Genomic DNA, 18,981 nt, shown 5'->3' on the forward strand with positions numbered 1-18,981 from the left:
ATACAAGTACATACATGCATATCTCCTAGAGACATGAGTCACAATGCTAATAGATATAATACTAAAAGATGCATGTGCACACACGTTCATGGCATCACTTTCACAGTAACAAGAAGATGGAAACAACCTAAATGCCCATTAATAGAAGAATGGGTACAAATAAACCATGGCCCATATACAGAACGTACTACTATACCATGTAAAGTAACAATAAAACTGCGCACACACCATAAGATCGATGACTCTGGAAGGCATTAGGGTGAGTGAAATTAATCGATCACGGAGGGAAAATATTGTGTAAGCCCACCATTATGAAAAGTTAAGAAAAGATTTTCACATTTTGTAATGGTGATTAGGGTTGGAGAAAATGGGAGAGTATGTCACTGGCTGAAGGGTAGACAAATGTTAAGTGGAGTGAAGGGAAGGCAATATATATTAAGAGAAAATCAGGGGGTAAAGAAAAAAGATAAAGGAGAACCAGACTGTATAGTATTCATACATCCATATCACATAAAATCCTAATTCACTTAACATATCATGAGCATGCAGTACCCGGGAGGTACAGTGCATTGGCCTATAAACCACGCACAGCTCCAGGGGGGAAAAAATGAGGTTATCTACTCCCATAAAGATTTATATTCTGGAAACCCACAGGGGAGCGCTTCCCTGTGTATAGTCACTACAAGTCAGAATTGACTCAATGGCAGTGACTTTAGTTTGGTAGATTATGGGCACTAGGCTATGCATGACTGCTATGCATGACTCATTTATAATTCCTAAAAATATGTAAGCAACATCCAAAAAAAGACCAAAAGTAAAATCACCAACATATTAGGAGTTATCACAGATGAATGGAAATAAGGGTGATTTTCTGTCTTGTTCTTCAGGATTCTTTATTTCTCAAAAAGGATCTTACTATTATCAAACATAATTTTTACAGTCAACAAAACAACACAGAATCCATTCACTTAGAAACAAATAAGCAAACAATAAAAGCCTAGGCAAACTAAGATTTAAAGAGAATATCTTCAATCTGATTTTTAAAAGTATCAAAAAACCACAACAGTTAACAGACCTCCCCAGCTTCCCTGCTTACATGAAGGATAGATAAGGGTGTCTGCTCTAACTAGTGTTATTCAAAATCATATGAAGTAATTGTGGGAAACAGAAAGATTTCTCCTAAGTTGTCTCCCCCAAATATATGCCAAATTTAGCTGCTTGTTATACGTGGCAGATGACTATACACTTGAGGTTAACAGAAGTAAGTCAGGGGTTATTTTCCCTAAGGGTTATCAGCCATCCAGAGCAAGCAGACACCACTGTTTATCCCACAACAAGTAGAGCCCACTCCCTTCTGATAAGGATCATTGACTATTTCCTTGTAGGAGACCCCAGAGAGGTCAAGCCCACCCAAGGGTGAAGACCAAGGTTAGGCAAGTATCATGAATCTAGGGCCCGCCCTTCTTGTCACATGTATACTACTAGTCCCGCCCCTTCCTATGCTCATCCTCTTTCTGTTACACCTATGCCCACCGTATATCCCCCCTCCTATTGCTTGTATGCCTATTGTACTGTCCCTTCCTGTGACGTGCGGTTACCTGTAATCACGCCCCCTACGTAGATATAACCCTTGGTTAGCAATAAACTGGGATCCTGCAGGCTGTCTGCCCCAACTCACCTTGGCCCACACTGTGTGCAGACCTGGCTGGTAAGATCATGGCCATCCAGGTGAGCATGCTACCATGAAGTGTGTCTGAATCCAGCAAAGGGCATATACAGAGGTCTAAATAAAGGCATGTACATATGTAAATATATTTATATATGAGAATAGGGAAATAGATCTATGCACATATATTTATAGGTTTAGTATTAAGGTAGCAGATGGGCATTGGGCCTCCACTCAAGAACTCCCTCAATGCAAGAATACTTTGTTCTATTAAACTAGTATTCTATGATGCTCACCTTCCTGACACAATCGCTGAAGACAAAGTGAGTGAACAAGCAGATGTGGTGAAGAAAGTTGATGGTGCCCGGATATCAAAAGATACAGAGTCTAGGGTCTTAAAGGCTTGAAGGAAAACAAGCGGCCATCTAGCTCAGAAGCAACAAAGCCCACATGAAAGAAGCACACCAGCCTGTGGGATCATGAGCTATCAAAGGGATCAGGTATCAAAGAAAAAAAATCATCATTTCGAATGAGAGGGATAGTACAGAGTGGAGACCCAAAGCCCATCTGTAGGCAATTGGACTTCCCCTTACAGAAGGGCCTCGGGGAGGAGATGAGCCAGTCAGGATGTGATTTAGCAACGATGAAACATACAACTTTCCTCTAGTTCCTAAATGCTTCCTTTTCCCTGCCCTCCCTCCCCCCATCATGATCCCAATTCTACCTTAAAAATCTGGCTAGACCAGAGGATGTACACTGGTATAGATAGGAACTGGAAACAGGGAATCCAGGGCAGATGATCCCTTCAGGATCAGTGGTGTGAGTGGCAATACTGGGAGGGTCGAGGGAGGGTGGGTTGGAAAGGGGGAACCAATTACAAGGATCTACATATAACCTCCTCCCTGAGGGATAGACAACCGAAAAGTGGGTGAAGGAAGATGTTGAACAGTGTAAGATATGACAAAATAATAAATTATCAAGGGTTCAGGAGGGAGCAGGGAGGGAGAGGAAAAAATGAGAGGCGGATTCCAGGGGTTTAAGTGGAGAGTAAATGTTTTGATAATGATGAGGGTAATGAATGTACAAATGTGCTTTACATAATTGATGTATGTATGGATTATGATAAGAGTTGTATGAGCCCCTTATAAAATGATTTAAACAAAAAAAGAAATATGTCTGACCCATTATCTCGATCTCTCATCTATCTCTCATGCTCTCTATGACTTTATTATAATCTTTATGAATCTTAACCGTACCATTGCACTTACTGAACCCATGATTAGTTGTGGGGGCTTCCCTTTTCCCCCACAAGTAATAACTAGTGCAGTGAAACAAAATGAACAAAAAGTAAACAAATAAAGAAAATGTGAACCAAAATTGTGCATTGGTGGGCAACGTATGAATGTCTATAGAGAAAATCTCATGAGTCTACAAAAGCTAGAAGAACTAATAGGTGAGTTTACCAAAGTTCAAAATGCAAGGTCAATATAAAAGATAAGCTGATTGCATAGAAATTAAAAACAGCTAGGATACTAGAAACAATTTTGAAAAAAGAGCAAAGTTGGAAGATAACAGTTTACCACAAGTCAGGATCATAAAACATTCCAGATACTTCCGTGATACACAGCAGCACCTCTCAGCCAGCAGTCAAATCACTGTCTGGTCCTCAGCCTCTCTGCCACTAGGTCCCTTGGTCTCTGCCTCCGCGGACCAGAAGCCCCTGCTGCTAGAGTGCACTGGATAAAATCAAACCTGGGTCTCTCACAAGGCACACAGTGTACCACAGAACCACCAACATCCCCCAAATCCCCAAACGTCTACTTTTGTTGGGTGTTGTTGAGTCAGAAACACCAGGTGCCAGTAATACTGTCTCAAAAGGGTTTTCTAGGGTATAGCAGATTTCCAGGTCTTCCAAATACCTATTAGAATAGTTAGAATTAATTTAAAAAATGACAAGTGTTTCTAGAATATGAAGTAGCTAGAACTGCCAAACATTAATGATGGAATGTAAAATGATAGAGCTGCCTTGGAAATAGTTTAGACAATTTCTTGGAAAGGTACACATAAGCATGCCACATGATCCAAGAATCGCTCCTAGATATATGGGTAAGCCAAAAAATATTGCTACCAGTCATGGAACCCTTTTTAAACAAAACTACCAAATTGTGAAGCTATTGTTTCTCACCATCTAGAGCTATACACTTCTGAAGTTGGAGTTGGCATCTCTTAAAACTTTTCCCTGGAAAATTCTACATGTTTCGATTTATATCACCATTTTGGCATCCATCAAGGACTAAAGTAATGTTCATTTTCAATTTATATAATTTTTAGTTTTAGGAACAAAAAGTATCTGAAGAAGTAAGATCAGGGCTGTAGGGTGGATGGATTAAGCTTTTCTTAAAAAAAAAAATCTTGAAAAACGACCTATAATACCTTTGAAGTAGACTGTTATCACAGGGGGAAAAACTTCCTCAGTGCAAACTCATTGGCCTTTTTCTCACCAATGAAGCTTTCTGTATCCTTTGAGAAAATCTATGAAGCTTAAATCCCTTTATAATCCAGAAAAGTAGTTATAAAATTTTTAGCTGCCTTTCTGGCCAGCAGATCCCTTCTGTAGCTATTGTTTTGATGAGCCCTGTTTTGTTTGGGGATTTTTGGTGTTTTTTTTAAAGCATGCTAACCTAGTATCCTCTTTGCTCAATCCTAAAAAGACAGTTACTGTGAGGACTTGTTTGTAGCCAGCCACTGAGCACAGACAGGTTTAAACACATTTTGTTTGCCCTGTAGGACCAGACAGAAGGATCCCTGTGGGTTTCTGAGAGTGTAACTTTTCACGGAGTAGAAAGCCCATCTTGATGGTTTGGAATTGCGCACCTTGCAGATGGCAGCCCACGGGCAACCACTACACAAATCTAAACCGCGATGTACCATCAGTCAATCAGAACAGATTTCTATGGAAACTTTCTCTAAAGAGAGTAACCTTTTTTACATTCTCATTGTTCAGATACAAGACAATGTTGAGCGTTCTAGAAAAACAAAAGTCACAAGGAACAGATTACTGAACAAGCACTGTGATCATGAACTGGAATTTAGAAACAACTTACCTTAACATGTCACTTCCAGGTTACTAGATGGAAACAATCTTACCCACCCACTCACCCTAATCCTTTCCCATCCTGTGTTTCTGCTACAAAGAGAAAAATAATAAACTCTGAAATAGCTTTCATTTATCGTAACAATCCTATATACATGAGTACTTTACAAAGCGTCCATCTATCGCTAGGGTACAACATAAAATCCTTCTTGGTAAATTCTAATTTTTCCATTGAAATTCCAGACCAGTTAACTGGTAACCAACTTTTCTTATTTCCTCTTTAAGATTTTATCCCCACACACACACAAAAGTGATGTCCCTCTTTGAAGACTTTCTGTAATTTCTTTTTGCCTAGTATGAAGTATTTAAACAAAACAAACAAAAAGGCTTCCCAGGTTTTAAGCTGATCATTCAGTAAGAAGATACATTTGGACAAGATAAATGGAAATGTAATAAAAGTTAAGAGGTAAGTTGTAACTTTCATCACTTTGTTTCATCCTTATGTTTATTCCATCTGGCTAGTACAGTTGCTAAGAAACAAGTTCATAATAAGACTTCCCAGCCCACAGAACAACCTCCTAGCCAGCCTGGAGGATACTAAACTTTGTAACCAGAGCAATTCTCTAACACACAATCCACAGCACTGCCAACAGTCACACTTCACAGGTGCACTGTCCCTACATCTTCCTTGCTCCATTTACCAAACAAGTAATTGTTGATCGTACAATAGTCAACTCCCTCCATGCAGCATCCATTGTAATAGAGGGCAAATGAGATATTAGAAGTGTGGAGCTCTCTGTTGACAGAAAACAGCAAAATAAGGGTCAGTCTCTGTCACCCTACATAACTAAATGCTGCTGTAAATTGTGAAGTGAAATGTGGGCCCACCCCAGTGAAGAGAAATGTCTGAAGTATGGATTATTATAAAAGCTGTCAGAGCCACCAATAAAATGATCTTTTAATTTAAAAAAAAAGTCACTCCACCTCCATCACTCCATCATGCAACGCGCAAACTATTTCCTAACGCCATTATCCAAATAACGCCTGGATAAATATTTGGAAAGCGGAATCAGCATCCACACAGTTGAGAGGGGGAGGGAAGTGGAGTCGGAATCCATGCGGGGCTGCTGAGTCACCTGCAGCTGTGGCCAAGCCTTCACCCTCCAGTAAACCGGGCTCAGCGAGCCAGAGTAGCACCAGCACTGGTCCATCAAAAATAACAAAAACGCTCAGAGCTGCTCTTAATGGAGTTGTCACCCCTTCAAGTGAAGCCAAGATAGGTCTCCTGTAGGAAGCTTTCCTCCGCGAAAATGGGCTGAGGATGAAACAGCTCTCTTGAGGGGGAAAAAAGTGTGTTTGGGAGCACGGGGTGGGGGGAGGAATAAAGCATTTGCCCGAACCCCCGAAATGTCACTTTTCTTGCAGCAAGTAGCCCAGAGAAACTAGAGTCACGGATGCTGTAAAGAGGTGTCCCAGTGCACTTCTTTAAGTGGCGGGGAAAGGGGGATCTGCGAAGTTCAAAGCCTCCGTTCGGAGGGAGGCTTGGTGTCCGGGAGACACGTGCACGCAGGAACGCTGACAGTCCGTCCGGGGCTGCAGCGAGCAGCAGGTGCCCACGCCTGGCCTGGCGGAGCGGCTCGGGCCTGCGCGCGACACGCCCCCGGGGCTGCGGGCTCGCGGGAGGGAGGGGCGGCCGGGGGAGGGACGCAGGGGCGCCCCGGCCAAGCCCAGCCCCTCAGGGCGGGCCGCCCGAGCCGCAGGGGGCCCGGACGGCTTCGGGACCCAGGCCAGCGGGGCGGGCGTCGATTTACCTGCTCCCCGCACTCGCCGCCGCCGCGCAGCGCCGCCGCTCACCTGTGCGGCCAGGTGAGGCTCCCTCCCAGCACACAGGCCCGCTGGGGAGCCCGGGGCACGAGCCCACGCAGGTGGGGGTCACCTGGGCCCCAGGCACACACGCACACACGGTGGCGTAGCCCACGCACCACCCGGCCCCGGACACCTCTGCCCCCGGAAGTTGATTTCCGCCAAAGCCCGCCCCACTCCGCGCCTGTCACTCAACGTAAACACGGGTGTCACGTGGCCCCGTGCGGAGGCGGGAGCTTAGAGCCCTGACCCCTGAAGCCTGGCACCCCAGTGGTTTGTATGATCCTCAGAAGATTGCCCTCTGCAAAGTGGCCTGTCTCCATTGACTGGTCCCAGGACCTACCTCTAGTTAATTATAGCTCGCCTCCGCTGGAAGGAGAATTTCTTTGTCTAGCCAATGCAGAAAACACCATCCCCAACATGGCCCTGCTGTGCAGGACTGTGAAGGTTACTCCGAGGGAGATGCCCACCAAGCCTCACCTCACTGAGCGTTCTACAAAAACTGGGAGCTGAGCAAGATAATACGTGCACAAGGAACATTTGCTGATTAGACAATCGCTCAATCTCAATTTCAGATATCTGAGCTAACAATCACTAGATGCATGGAAGCCAAGAGCCATACCTAGGCATTGCCCTTATAATAAGGGCCTTATAGCATAAATCAAAGAACTCTAGAATTACTTTTGTTCTTATCTCATCTCTAGATCGCAGCAGTGTATACAGGAATCCATGTGTTGCAAAAGAGGACCCTTCTGGTCATAGTGGTTACACATTGGGCTGTTGGGCACAAGGTAGGACGTTTGAAATCATCAGCTCCTCTCAGGATAAAGTTGAGGCTTTCTACTCTCAATGAACATTCTCAGAAACCAAAAGGGGCAGTTCTATCCTGTCCTGTAGGGTCACTGTGAGTTGGAATCAACTCACTGGCATTGAGTATTAACTGTATAACTATATGCCACATACCTAGTACTAAACCAAGTTCTGACCGTTCAAGGGTGAACAAGGTACCACTCGTAGGAACAAGGTACGACTTCAAGGAGTTGCCAGTCTAGTGAGGAAGAGGAAAGTGACCCGGGACTTTGAACATAAGTCTCTGGCATATTCACCTTCATTGTTTAATAGGCACGCTTTAACATTTTACACAATGTTAATTTGTTTTCTCACTCAGCAAAGTTGGGCCCAAATTCTAATAATTTACACTAGGACTTAGAAAATATCATCAAAGAATCCTGACAGCCCTTCAATAAATATTGGCTCAAAGGCAAATAAACAATTTCAGTATTAGGCACAAATGTTCCTCTTCTACACCCTCCCTCCCCGTTTCCTTTCTGTGTACACAGCAAACATTCCTATTATAGAAAATATGGCACTTTGTTAAGGTATCTGTGACCTGTCTACTAGGACACTAATTCAAGGAAGACTGTTCATTTGCTTTTATATATCCAGCAATCTAAAACATCTTCTAATGAGTGTAAGTGCTTTTATATCGCTGTGCCTCTCATATCTCTTATTCCTGGAAGTTTCAGATGAGTGTCTGTCTACACTTTCACTGAAATGTCTACATGCTCACATCTGCTTCATATTATCTAATACTTAATATTAAACAGATTTATAATGATAGAAGAAACTAACATTTATTTAGTATTTCCTATGCATCTGGCACTGAGCTAACTAATTTGTAGCTAGCACAATAATTCTACAAAGTAGGATATTAATGTGTTCCGTTTTTAGATGAAGATCCAGACCTGGGGAAAGTAACTAAACCAAATGACAGCAGGATTCAAAGTGAGGTCTGGCCAGTACTCCGACCTAAGTATTTATTTACTACACCATCCCACCTCTGCTTTTCACACACCTTGTTTATGAATGAAGCCAAATCCTTCCACCTCCATAAAATCCTTGACTCCTCCTCAGAGCCCTTTCTTTGAAGTATACAATTCAATGGCTTTTATTATATTCACAGAGTTGCGCAATCATCAGCGCAGTCAACTTTAGCAGTTGCCACTCATTCCTTCTATCCTCCCAGCCATAGGCAACCTCTAATTTATTGTGTGTGGTTGTAGATTTGCCTATTCTGAAAATTTCATGCAAATGAAATCATATAATATGTAGTCTTTTGTGACTGGCTTCTTCAATCTCTTCAGCTTTTGTAAGCTTCGTTTATCCATTCATCAATTGAAAGACATTTGAATTGTTTCTCTTTTTTTCTCTTTCTTTTTTCGGCTACTGTGAATAATGCTGCTGTGAACCTGCTTGCACAATATTTTTGTAGACATGTGCTTCCATTCCGCAGAAGTAGAATTGCTGGACCATATGGTGACTCTGTTTTAACTTCTGAGAATGTGAATGCCTGTACCAGTTATCCTCACCTGCCATCGATGAGCGTTCTAGTTACTCCACTGTGTCTTTATCTCCTCTGGAGTGATTCTGTTTTCAGAGTACTTCCCATAAACCATCATGTGTGACTCATTGTTGTATGTGTAGCTTCTCTCTCAGTGTCTCACTGCCATCTAGTCAATTCTGATTCATAGCAACCTTAGAGGACAGAGTAGAATTGTCCCTATGGTTATTTTAGACTATAAATCTTTTTTCCCCAACAGTTTTATTGGCACATAATTTACATATAATACAATTGAGTAGTTCAATCATCCAATCATATCAAGGGGAATTGCACAATCACTACTATATCTGTTGTAGAGCATTCCTCTCGCCCTCCCCCCTCCACTTAAATTAGCTTCAATATGGGTTCTAGATCAAGATCAGCTCTAGTGCTCCCTCCCGGATCCTCCTGCTTCATTATGTACTCACAGAATCCCCTTTCCATCCCTATCGCCCAGCCCATCCTCAAACCATGCATTCCTTAGAGCACCTTGTTTGTGTTTTGTTTTGTTTTTCCCTATAGCACCCTGTATCGAGTTATTATCATTATGCACCCACTCCTCCTGTGCTTCACTGCTGGGACACCCAACAGAAAACAACAAAAAGCAAACTGCACTAAGGTGGTAAGGATAAGATTATATTAGTGTAAAGATGAACTTAGAAACCATTCATGAGAGGGAGAAGACCCCATAAACATTCCAGAAGCCAGGGAAGAAACTTGTTATCGAACAACTAAGAGATACTTTAACCCAGAACAATTTCAGAGCATGTCTTTCCAGAAGTCAACTGGACATGCACCATATTTGATTCAGCATAATCAAGATTACATTGATCTCTGCCTCATTGTGAAGCTGTTCAAGACTCTTGCCTTTGGCTAGAGCATATCAGTCAGCAGCTCGTTCTGAGCAGACACTCTGAAGATGGGTTTTGTGTTTCCAGTGCCCCTCACAGGCTTCCACAAACTGGGAGTACACAATTTAATCTCTGATACTTTTCCCTTTATCTTATTTGGATTTTGTTATTGTCATCTTTGGGTTGCTGGTGTGCTTCTTCCATGTGGACTTAGTTGACTCCTCATTTAGGTGACTGCTTGTTTGAATACAAGTCTGTAACCCCAGACACTATTCTGATTGCTAGCCGGGCACCATCTGCTTTCTTCACCACACTTTGCTGTAGCACCCTTACCTCCAGTGATCATTTCATGAATGTGAGTATCAGGCAGGGCCATGTGATCAGAACTCGCGGTTCTTGGATTGAGGCTGGAGTTAAGTGGGAGCCCATAGTACATCTGCTTGTCCATGGGAAATGCGTGACTCAGGTTTACTTTGACGGCTGTGTTATGACAATCAAACCCCTGCACGATGAACTATACCAACAACAGCAACAAAACAACAAACAAACAAAAGGCAGGAAAACAAAAACCTATAGAAACAAAAAGTAAAACATTGTCAATCACCCCTGGGGTATAGCAATTGCACTGATAACATCACCAATTTTTCCAGTGACACCGCACTCTGGACACTGTCTGTTTAAGGAGTCTGCACAAGTAGAGTACCACAGTGAGCCACAATCCATGAGTTGCTGCCCTACACAGTTCTATCTCCTAGTCCACTGAGCTCTGCTTACCCTAATTATGGGGGATGGTGCCAGATGAGAACTTCCTGGGTCAATTCCTGTAAGTGCAGATCCTTTCCCAAAAGCTCAAAACCTGCTATATCACTGCAAGGGGTGCATCAAGGCACTAAATATAGTGATTCTGGGGTCCTTACTTTTGGACACCCACAAGAAGTTCATGTGTATAGTCGCTGTTCGTGTTTTTGTAAAAAGATATTTGTGATGAACAAGTTGCTGGTCTTCAGAAATTCTGTCATGTGATCTCCAGTTTCATTTCTATCACCAAGACCATATTTTCCAACTACTGTTCCTTTCTCTTGGTTTCCAACTTTTTCATTCCAATTGCCAATAATTATCAATGCATTTTGACGACATGTTTCATCAAGTTCAGACTGAATATGTTGGTAGAATTCTTCCGCTTTTCCATCAGGAGCTTTAGTGGCTGGTGTATAAATCTGAGTAATCGTCGTACTAATTGCATTCCCTTGGATGCAGAGAGATATTATCCTATCACAGACAGCGTTACACTTCAAGATGGATCTTTAAATGTCCCTTTGACAACAAAATGAAAGCCATTCCTCTTTATTGTATAATTACCAACATAGCAAGACATATGATTTTGATTCACAATGGCCAATACCATTCAATTTTAGCTAAGACCTAGACTACTGATTTTTATGTGTTCCATTGCATTTTAATGCCTTCCAATTTTCCTAGATTTATACTTCATACATTCTAAGTTCCAATTATTTACTGATGCCTGCAGGTTTTTCTTCTCATTTTGGGTTGTGGTTCATCAGCAAACGAAGACCCTCTTTACTCCTGAAAACTTCACATCATCCGTGTTGGTTGACTGTACTCTGAGAAGGCAGCTCTTCCTTGGTTATATTCTGAGTGTACTTCTTACTTAGCGGCTCATCTTCTGGTACCATCTCTGACAATGTTCTCCTTCTGTTCATGAGGTTTTCAGTAACTGACAATGTTTCATTGCTAACCGTATGGTTTCAGCAGCCAATTCTCTGGAACAGACAGCCTATTCCTTCTAGTCTAGAAACCCTGCCCTGTCCACTTTGGGTGACTCTGGTAGTATTTGAAACACCCGTGACAAAGCCTCAGCATCACAGCAACGAACAGGTCAAACGGCGTGATCCACAGACAGACATAGAAATGGATCTGATGTGAGTGCTGATTTCAGAGATTGAGTGGCCAACAAGTATTAGTATAGTGGACCGAGTAGTTTTTCTCCAAACATGCCGTTCATCCTCCTCTGTTGTGCAACTGCTGTGGGCGTTAGGAAAGATTGGCTCTATCCGTTTTCCAAAGTTAAATCCTGATTGGTCTAAGCCAGAAATCCTGAGAACCACCATCCCATAGTTTTTCAGGGAGAAAATCCAGCCCATCATGGTATTAATCATAATCATGTGAATTGTGTCTGTGATCTTCCAACAGCACAAAGGTTAGGACAATTTTTCCATGGTTGTTGGAAGGAACTGTTTCTCTTCCCCAGGATATAAGAAAGGAAGCAAGTAACTCCTGTTGCCTTAAGTAGCCATCCTGTGACCATAAAGGAAACTGGCCTGAGGAAAAGGCAGATGCAGATTATAGAACAAAGCTAGAGTCATTCAGAGAAATGAAGGTGTGGGCTGAGCAAATCAGGCGAAAGCTCGCTTCTCATCCAGGGACTTCTGGCGTTTGTTTTGTTGTTTGTTTGTTTAACAAACAATGCACATTAGTTATTTAAGTCAATTTGATTAGATTTCTTTCTTCTTATTTGCAATTCCAAGTGCTTTAACTAGTAGATGTCTCTCTTGCCTTATATTAAGCCCTGGAAAATTAATAGTCATTTATTTACTTAGCATGGAAAGAAGCCTTCTTCTCCTTACCCTGGCTGATGTCAGAATGAAGCTGACAATAAGCTACTCTTGCTAAGGGCTGTTTTCCATTCATGCTTCACTTTAACAAGATGGAAAATGATTGCAAGCACAGATTTGTTATAATTTATATAGACAAAAGGATATAAAGAATAAACTTTCAAAGTTTTAAGTGAGCTTTTTTGCAAGCCCCCCCACCACCACCACCACCACCAAACACATCTCCTTTGAAATCTGTGCTGCAGGTAAATGATTGAGGTCTCGATTATAGGGTGGATTTATGATCCCCAACTTCTCACTCTTTTGTAAATTGTTATTGGCCAACATTTGATTTTACTTAGTTTAGCTTTATTTTGCAAGTGGGTAAAAATCACTCTCTTACTGTTTAAAAACATGGATGCTTCTCTTAGTACCTCAAGGCCTGTCACACAAAGGAAGACCCAAGCCAGAAAGAGAAACCAGAGAAGCCATCCCTTCATCCATGTAATTGTACAATAAAGTAATAAGAACTAATTTACATCATCAGTTGCCTTTAACAATGGTCTCCAAATAATTATTCAGAAATCCAGCGATTCTAGATAGAAATCACATGTGCCCACTCAATTTGCTTTATTCTTCACTACATTGGGTGGGGGTGGGGGGATCATTTTTAAACTTTATCTGTGGAATAAAAAAATTCTGAAAACACAAATTGATGCTGGAGTTTTTTTTAAACCAGGTTAATTATAACATCTAAATCATGCATATAATTCCCAATGGTTAATCAGATATCTTCCTGGATGTTGATTGCTACTTTAAAAAAATAATGTCTCTTTAAATGTAAAAAAATGAGTAAGATTTTGCATCCTTATTAAACTATTATATTGTTTAATATAATAGAAGTTACTCTACCACTTTTGCATATGGAATAAGCAATAGTCTGGGAAGAGAGCCATGCAAAATCTGCTACGACTAAGATAAATTGAGTTTGAACTAAACTTTTCCAAATTTTTTGGTGTACCACAAACTTAACACATCATGAGAAAACTCTGAAATGTGAAAAATGGGTCTGAGAGACTATGTGGTGGAATCCCAAGCAAAAGCCTCTGTAGAGTTTGGTCACACTTTTACATTGACCAGGGAAAGCAAACAATTACATTTTAACAAGTCAAAGCCCCTACATTGTCTTTAAGGTCTAGATTTTACATGAACATAAAGGCAAAAGAAAGAGAGCCTAGTTTCTATGTCAACCTTGAACCTAGCACAAAACAAAACAAAAAGTTTATTACCCAAGCATCTGAAAGTATCGCTACTGGATAATTACCATCACTGCTTTAAAAATTATTATACAGCCGATTTAATACTGTCATCTTATAATTTAAATTAGAAATACATGAAGATTTAATGTTTCTTTGAGAACTTTTTTTAAGTTTGAATGCATTATATGGATGCCAAGTCACAAAGCATGAAGAGTCTAAACCTGCCTCTGTTGGTAAACCATAAACTCATGCTCTTTCAGTAAGCGAATGAACATTGTTTTACATGCTATTTATAAATTTTGCTATGTCACATTTTAAACATTTACCAGAATATTTGCTAAAGATTACAATTTAGCAAATGGTAATAGTGTTTTCAGTAGATGAAATGACCTCATAAAATTAGCTTTCACCTAATGAAGTCATATATTTAGAAAACTTAGATTTAGAAGAAAATCAGTACCTGGATTGTTTTTGGAAATATTTCATGCTGAGTAAATTCCTCTTACAATGAGTATAAAGAGTTCTGTGTTCTTTGCTCTCAATCAAGCACTATGATTCCGTGATCAATGTATGAGCATCTCGTGTGTAGGTAGAATTTGCCCCACACTTAGGATAATAACATGCAGATTTATTGTTAATCTATAGTGATGTGAACCCAAGAGTTAACTATTTTTATTCACTAGCATATACTTGATTTGGGATTGTGAGTCACTGCTTCTTTCCATAAATGTATTCAATTCAGCCATCAACCTTAACAAAATGATTGAGGTGCTCAATTATTCTGTCCTGATTCTGCAAACTTTCAGACCATTCTATTCCATCCAGTCTCACAAGGGCCCCTATCTCCACCCTTTACTTCCACGTAGCTCTCCTGCACGGTCCATCTTCTCCTCTCATTCTTCTCACTTACGCTCCACAGCCAATCTTTCCTACTCGCCGAACTTCATTACCTTTGTGTACGTTAGTCCGGAATACCACCTGTCTTCTGTACACGCCCATCTTTCTCAATCTCCTTTATATGCATGCTAACTGCCTACCCGACACTCATCACAACCACTTCCGATGATCCCTGGAAGAACTCACTTGCATTTTTCAGTCCTCCATCCAGGACTCCCTGAGGCTCAGAATAGACGTTTCAAGTGTCTATTGGATATGCAAGTAAGATGTCCTCTCAAAAAAAAAAAACCCAAAAGATCTGTCACAGACTTGATTCTGACTCATAGCAGCCCTCGGGAACAGAGTAGAACTGCCCCGAAGAGTTTCTAAACCTCTAAGGGAGCGGAAAGCCTCGTCTTTCTCCTGAGGAGCAGCTGGTAGTTTTGAATTGCTGACCTTGAGGCTAGGAGCCCACTGTGTTACTCCACCAGGGCACCAATTAATACCTGCATGTTCCAAGAGAAAGTAAAGGACGTCACTTTTGCTCCACAGAAATCTGTCAACCCCTCTCGCTCTGTTGTTTCTGTTTGGTTCCAAGTTCATTGTGACTCCTGGCGATCCAGTAAGGATTCCTCACAAGATTTTCTAGGCTGCTGTCTTGATGGGAGAAGATCACTAGAGCTTTCTCCTGGGAAGTTGTTGGTGGGTTCAAGTTGCCAGTCTTTCAGTTGCCAACTGAGCACACAACTGTTGCCCAACCAGGTTGTACTCAGAGTCCCTAAACTATTTAAGACACTCGTGTATGAAGGGTTCTCTGAGTTGGAATGACCGTGATGGCAATGAGGGAGTGCCTGTATTATTGGGGGCACTAGTTTCAACTTCATGATGAGTCCAAGAGGATAGTGGCTCAAACAAAATAAATCTTTGTCTTTATATTACATAAATGTATAATAATAGGCTGGGATGGTGGCTTGATGGAGACATGGCTCAGGCTTCTTAAATGTTATTGCTCTAAAATCTAGTTTGATCCTTACCCAAAGTATGCTTCAATTTTCAGTACAGGACTTTCTTTTCATGGCCTATCTGTGCCAGCTCCTGCTGTGAGATCCACATTCGATGTAACAGGAAAAGAGAAAAGCGAAAGTCAAGGCATATACCTCTTCCTTTTAAGGGCAGAGCAGAGAAGGCACACATTCATTTCAAAATTTCATGCCAACCAAGTCATACCGAATCATAAGGGAAGCTGGAAAAATATCCTTTTTGGCTCAACAGCCTTATGGCCTGCTAACGCAACAGGATTTTATTTTAAAAGGAGGAGGAAGGAGCATATATAACGTGGAACAACAATTGTTTCCTTTCACATCATTCCTTTTGTTCTATTAAAAAACAAAAACAAAAAAACCTCTTGCACAGCCTTCCTGTCCACTACTTCACTGCTGCTAAAAATAACTGAGTCAATCTGACTCATGGGGACCGATGTGTGTCAGCGTAGTCCTCTGCTTCATAGGATTTCGACAACGGGATTTGTGGAAGCAGATGGCCAGGTTTTCTGCGAGGTGGACTCTTGGTAGACCTGTACTGCCAGCCTTTGGGTTACTAAGAAGCACGTTAACCATTTGTATCATCCAAGGACTCAGACTCATTACTACTCTTACTGCCCATTAAATACATATGCTACTGAACCATTTCAAATCCTGCCATCTGCGTGGCATGGAAAGGAATATACTCACCATATCATGAAGCTGAGGGCACATTAATGCTTTCAATCAAACACTTTGTCTGACACAGTGGCCAGGGGCAGGGCTACTCCTTGACTGTGTCACCTCTCAGGACTCATCTAGTTTCTGCAAGAGCCAAATTACTGAGCCAAACACAAAGATGTAGAGTTCCACAACAAATAAGTGCCATGGACTGCCAACAGTACCAACCAATCTGCCTTGGAGAGGTTGAGCCAGAAAGCTCCTGAGAGGCAAGGACAATGAGACTTCATCCCATGTGCTTTGGAGAGACCAGTTCCTGGAGAAGAACATCATACTTGGTAAAGTAGTGGGACAGTGGGAAAGATCAACAAGATGGATAGACACAGTGGCTGCCACAATGGACTCAAAATATGAACCATGGTCAGGATGGCACAAGACTGGGCAGGTTTTCGTTCTGTGGTATGTGAGGTCTCCGTAAGCTGAAACTGACTCGCTGGGACTTAACAACCACCACAAAACCCACTCACTCTTTGGATCAGGGGCCAGCAAACCCATTTCTGTCTAGGACCACACAGTAGATAACTTCACCTTGTCAGGTTTCGGTTGCACTCCCTCCACTCTGTGATTGTAGCAGGAAAGCAGCCCTAGGTGATAACACACACACACTGTTGTGATCGTGCGCCAATAAACATTATCTACAAAGAGAGAGGGAGGGTTGGATTTGTCTCACAAGCTCTCCTATAGACCATCAAAGATGGCACCAGTCTCTAGCACGTACCCAGGGCAGTTTCAGAGGCTTCGCTGATAATGACTCTTACTCCACAGACCAGAGAATCAATGTTCAGCTTCCTCCAACTGCTGAACACCGTAACACCGCGTGTCTATTCAGACGTGAGGAAAATAACCACCTAGTGGCCCAATGGGTGCCTGGTAAAGTGGACCTTGGACAGAGCTTCATTTTTAGTTGTCCTTGCTATGCCCCCACTTTAACTGGGTGGGGATCGGGGGGCGGGGGGAGCAGTAATGATGTGTTCTCCTTGCATTGCTCTAAGTTAAGACTTAGTGTCTGTTTATGAAATGTCTCAGCATTTCCCTTTCCTCAATGCATATTACCTAAGTAAATGGTCTTTGTTCCCTTTGAGAAAGGATTGTTGAAATCCTTTTCATTTATACATGTCATAGAATTATGACTCTATCCTGTTGTGAACCCAGCCCCCTCTTCGATGAATTGGTTCCAAATCAGACCACTGGCTCAGATTCATACACTGGGGAAAAGATCATGATATATTCTTGGTCGTGGCTCTTCTCTGCCTACCAGTTAGCGCTTTATGATGTCATCTACTGGCATGTGTGGATGACATTGATGGACATTTGGGTTCTCTGTGCTCCATATACTACCAATGAAATGGTTTTCATTGCCACTTGACAATGGGTGACTCAAGCCGAAATACCTCTTTGTCACCTATTCTCTTGGGCCATTTATGTTGCCTTAAGGTTGGCCACATTCTACAATATTACAATATTCCACAATATTGGCCATAACTGAATATCTGTTTGCTATTCTAACCTTATTTGCCCCTACAATAATTTCACACCCCTAGAGCTCCTGGTGTGTGAAGTACTATCATTTCTATATCGTATTTACAGTCCAACAATATATATTTTTCTTGGTGTCTCAGTTTATAGGCTTGTTCCTGGGGAAATTTGGGGTGCTGATTCAGAAAATTACATTGGCTACATTGCATCAACTCAAATTTCTCTATTCTTAGCTATCATTACATTATACAAATTAATTAATCATTCTATTTTTAAATGTGTGAAGAATTCAGACCCACAAATGACAGGATGAGACAAAAGGTAATATTTTTTAAAGAATTGAGTATTTTAAGGGACTTCCAAGTGAAGCCGCATATGGACCAGTGTGTGTATGTGGCTAGATGCTTACCCACCGAGTTGCCAATCACTCACTAAAGTCAACTGACTAGGACTCATAGCTATCTACCCTAACAGACAGAGTGGAGCTTGTCCTATGGGCTTCTGAGGCTGCAAATCGTTATATGAGCAGAAAGTCGAATCTTTTCCTTGCAGTGTGGCTAGTGGGTTCGAATAGCTGAATGTGTGGTCCAACATGCCATCAGGTCTCCTTATTTATTGTACATTAACTCTGATTTTTGGTCTTTTAAGCTAACCGATTGGAACTGCAACTATTCGGTTCCTTTCCACAAGTGATACTTGTGGAAAGGTCCAAGTTCTTGTGATTTGCACTGTTCAAATCTATCTTTGGATCAAAGGACACCAGATGATGTATAACTTGACCTAAATATATAGTACAACACAACGACTTGAAATAAAGCCATTATATGCTTCCTCTATCCCAGGCTGGTTAATGCGACATTAAAACAGCCTAACTTTGTAATGGCGAGCAGGCTGAAGGGTGGTATGTGGCATATGTTCCGAAGCTCAGAAGCAACAGCTGATAGGGGGAAATTGGTGCCATTTCTTGAATCGGCAGGTCCAAGGTACCCAGAAGCAAGTAACATCTGAGGCACCAAAAGGTGTATCGGCCAGTACATGAGTCAGTGAATCAAGTTCTGGAATGACCTCTTCTGTCATTTCTGCCCTAAAAAGATGTACTCTTCTCACCAGTACATTCCTTAGGGCGTTGGTTAATTGTGAATCC

General features: G+C 41.7%; 1 protein-coding gene across 3 annotated transcripts in view; it reads right to left on the reverse strand.

The window, feature by feature from the left end:
• Positions 1–6,771, reverse strand: part of CCDC91 (coiled-coil domain containing 91) — a 348,314-nt gene extending 341,543 nt beyond the window's left edge. For 2 of the 3 annotated variants that reach the window (XM_075551922.1, XM_075551920.1), the window contains exon 1: positions 6,572–6,771. The gene's annotated coding sequence lies outside the window, so the exon portion shown is untranslated. The remainder of the gene's footprint in view (positions 1–6,571) is intronic. The other variant, XM_075551921.1, reaches the window with a different exon arrangement.
• Positions 6,772–18,981: the final 12,210 nt, after the last annotated feature.

Source organism: Tenrec ecaudatus, chromosome 6 (genome assembly GCF_050624435.1).
Source record: "Tenrec ecaudatus isolate mTenEca1 chromosome 6, mTenEca1.hap1, whole genome shotgun sequence".
Taxonomy (NCBI): domain Eukaryota; kingdom Metazoa; phylum Chordata; class Mammalia; order Afrosoricida; family Tenrecidae; genus Tenrec; species Tenrec ecaudatus.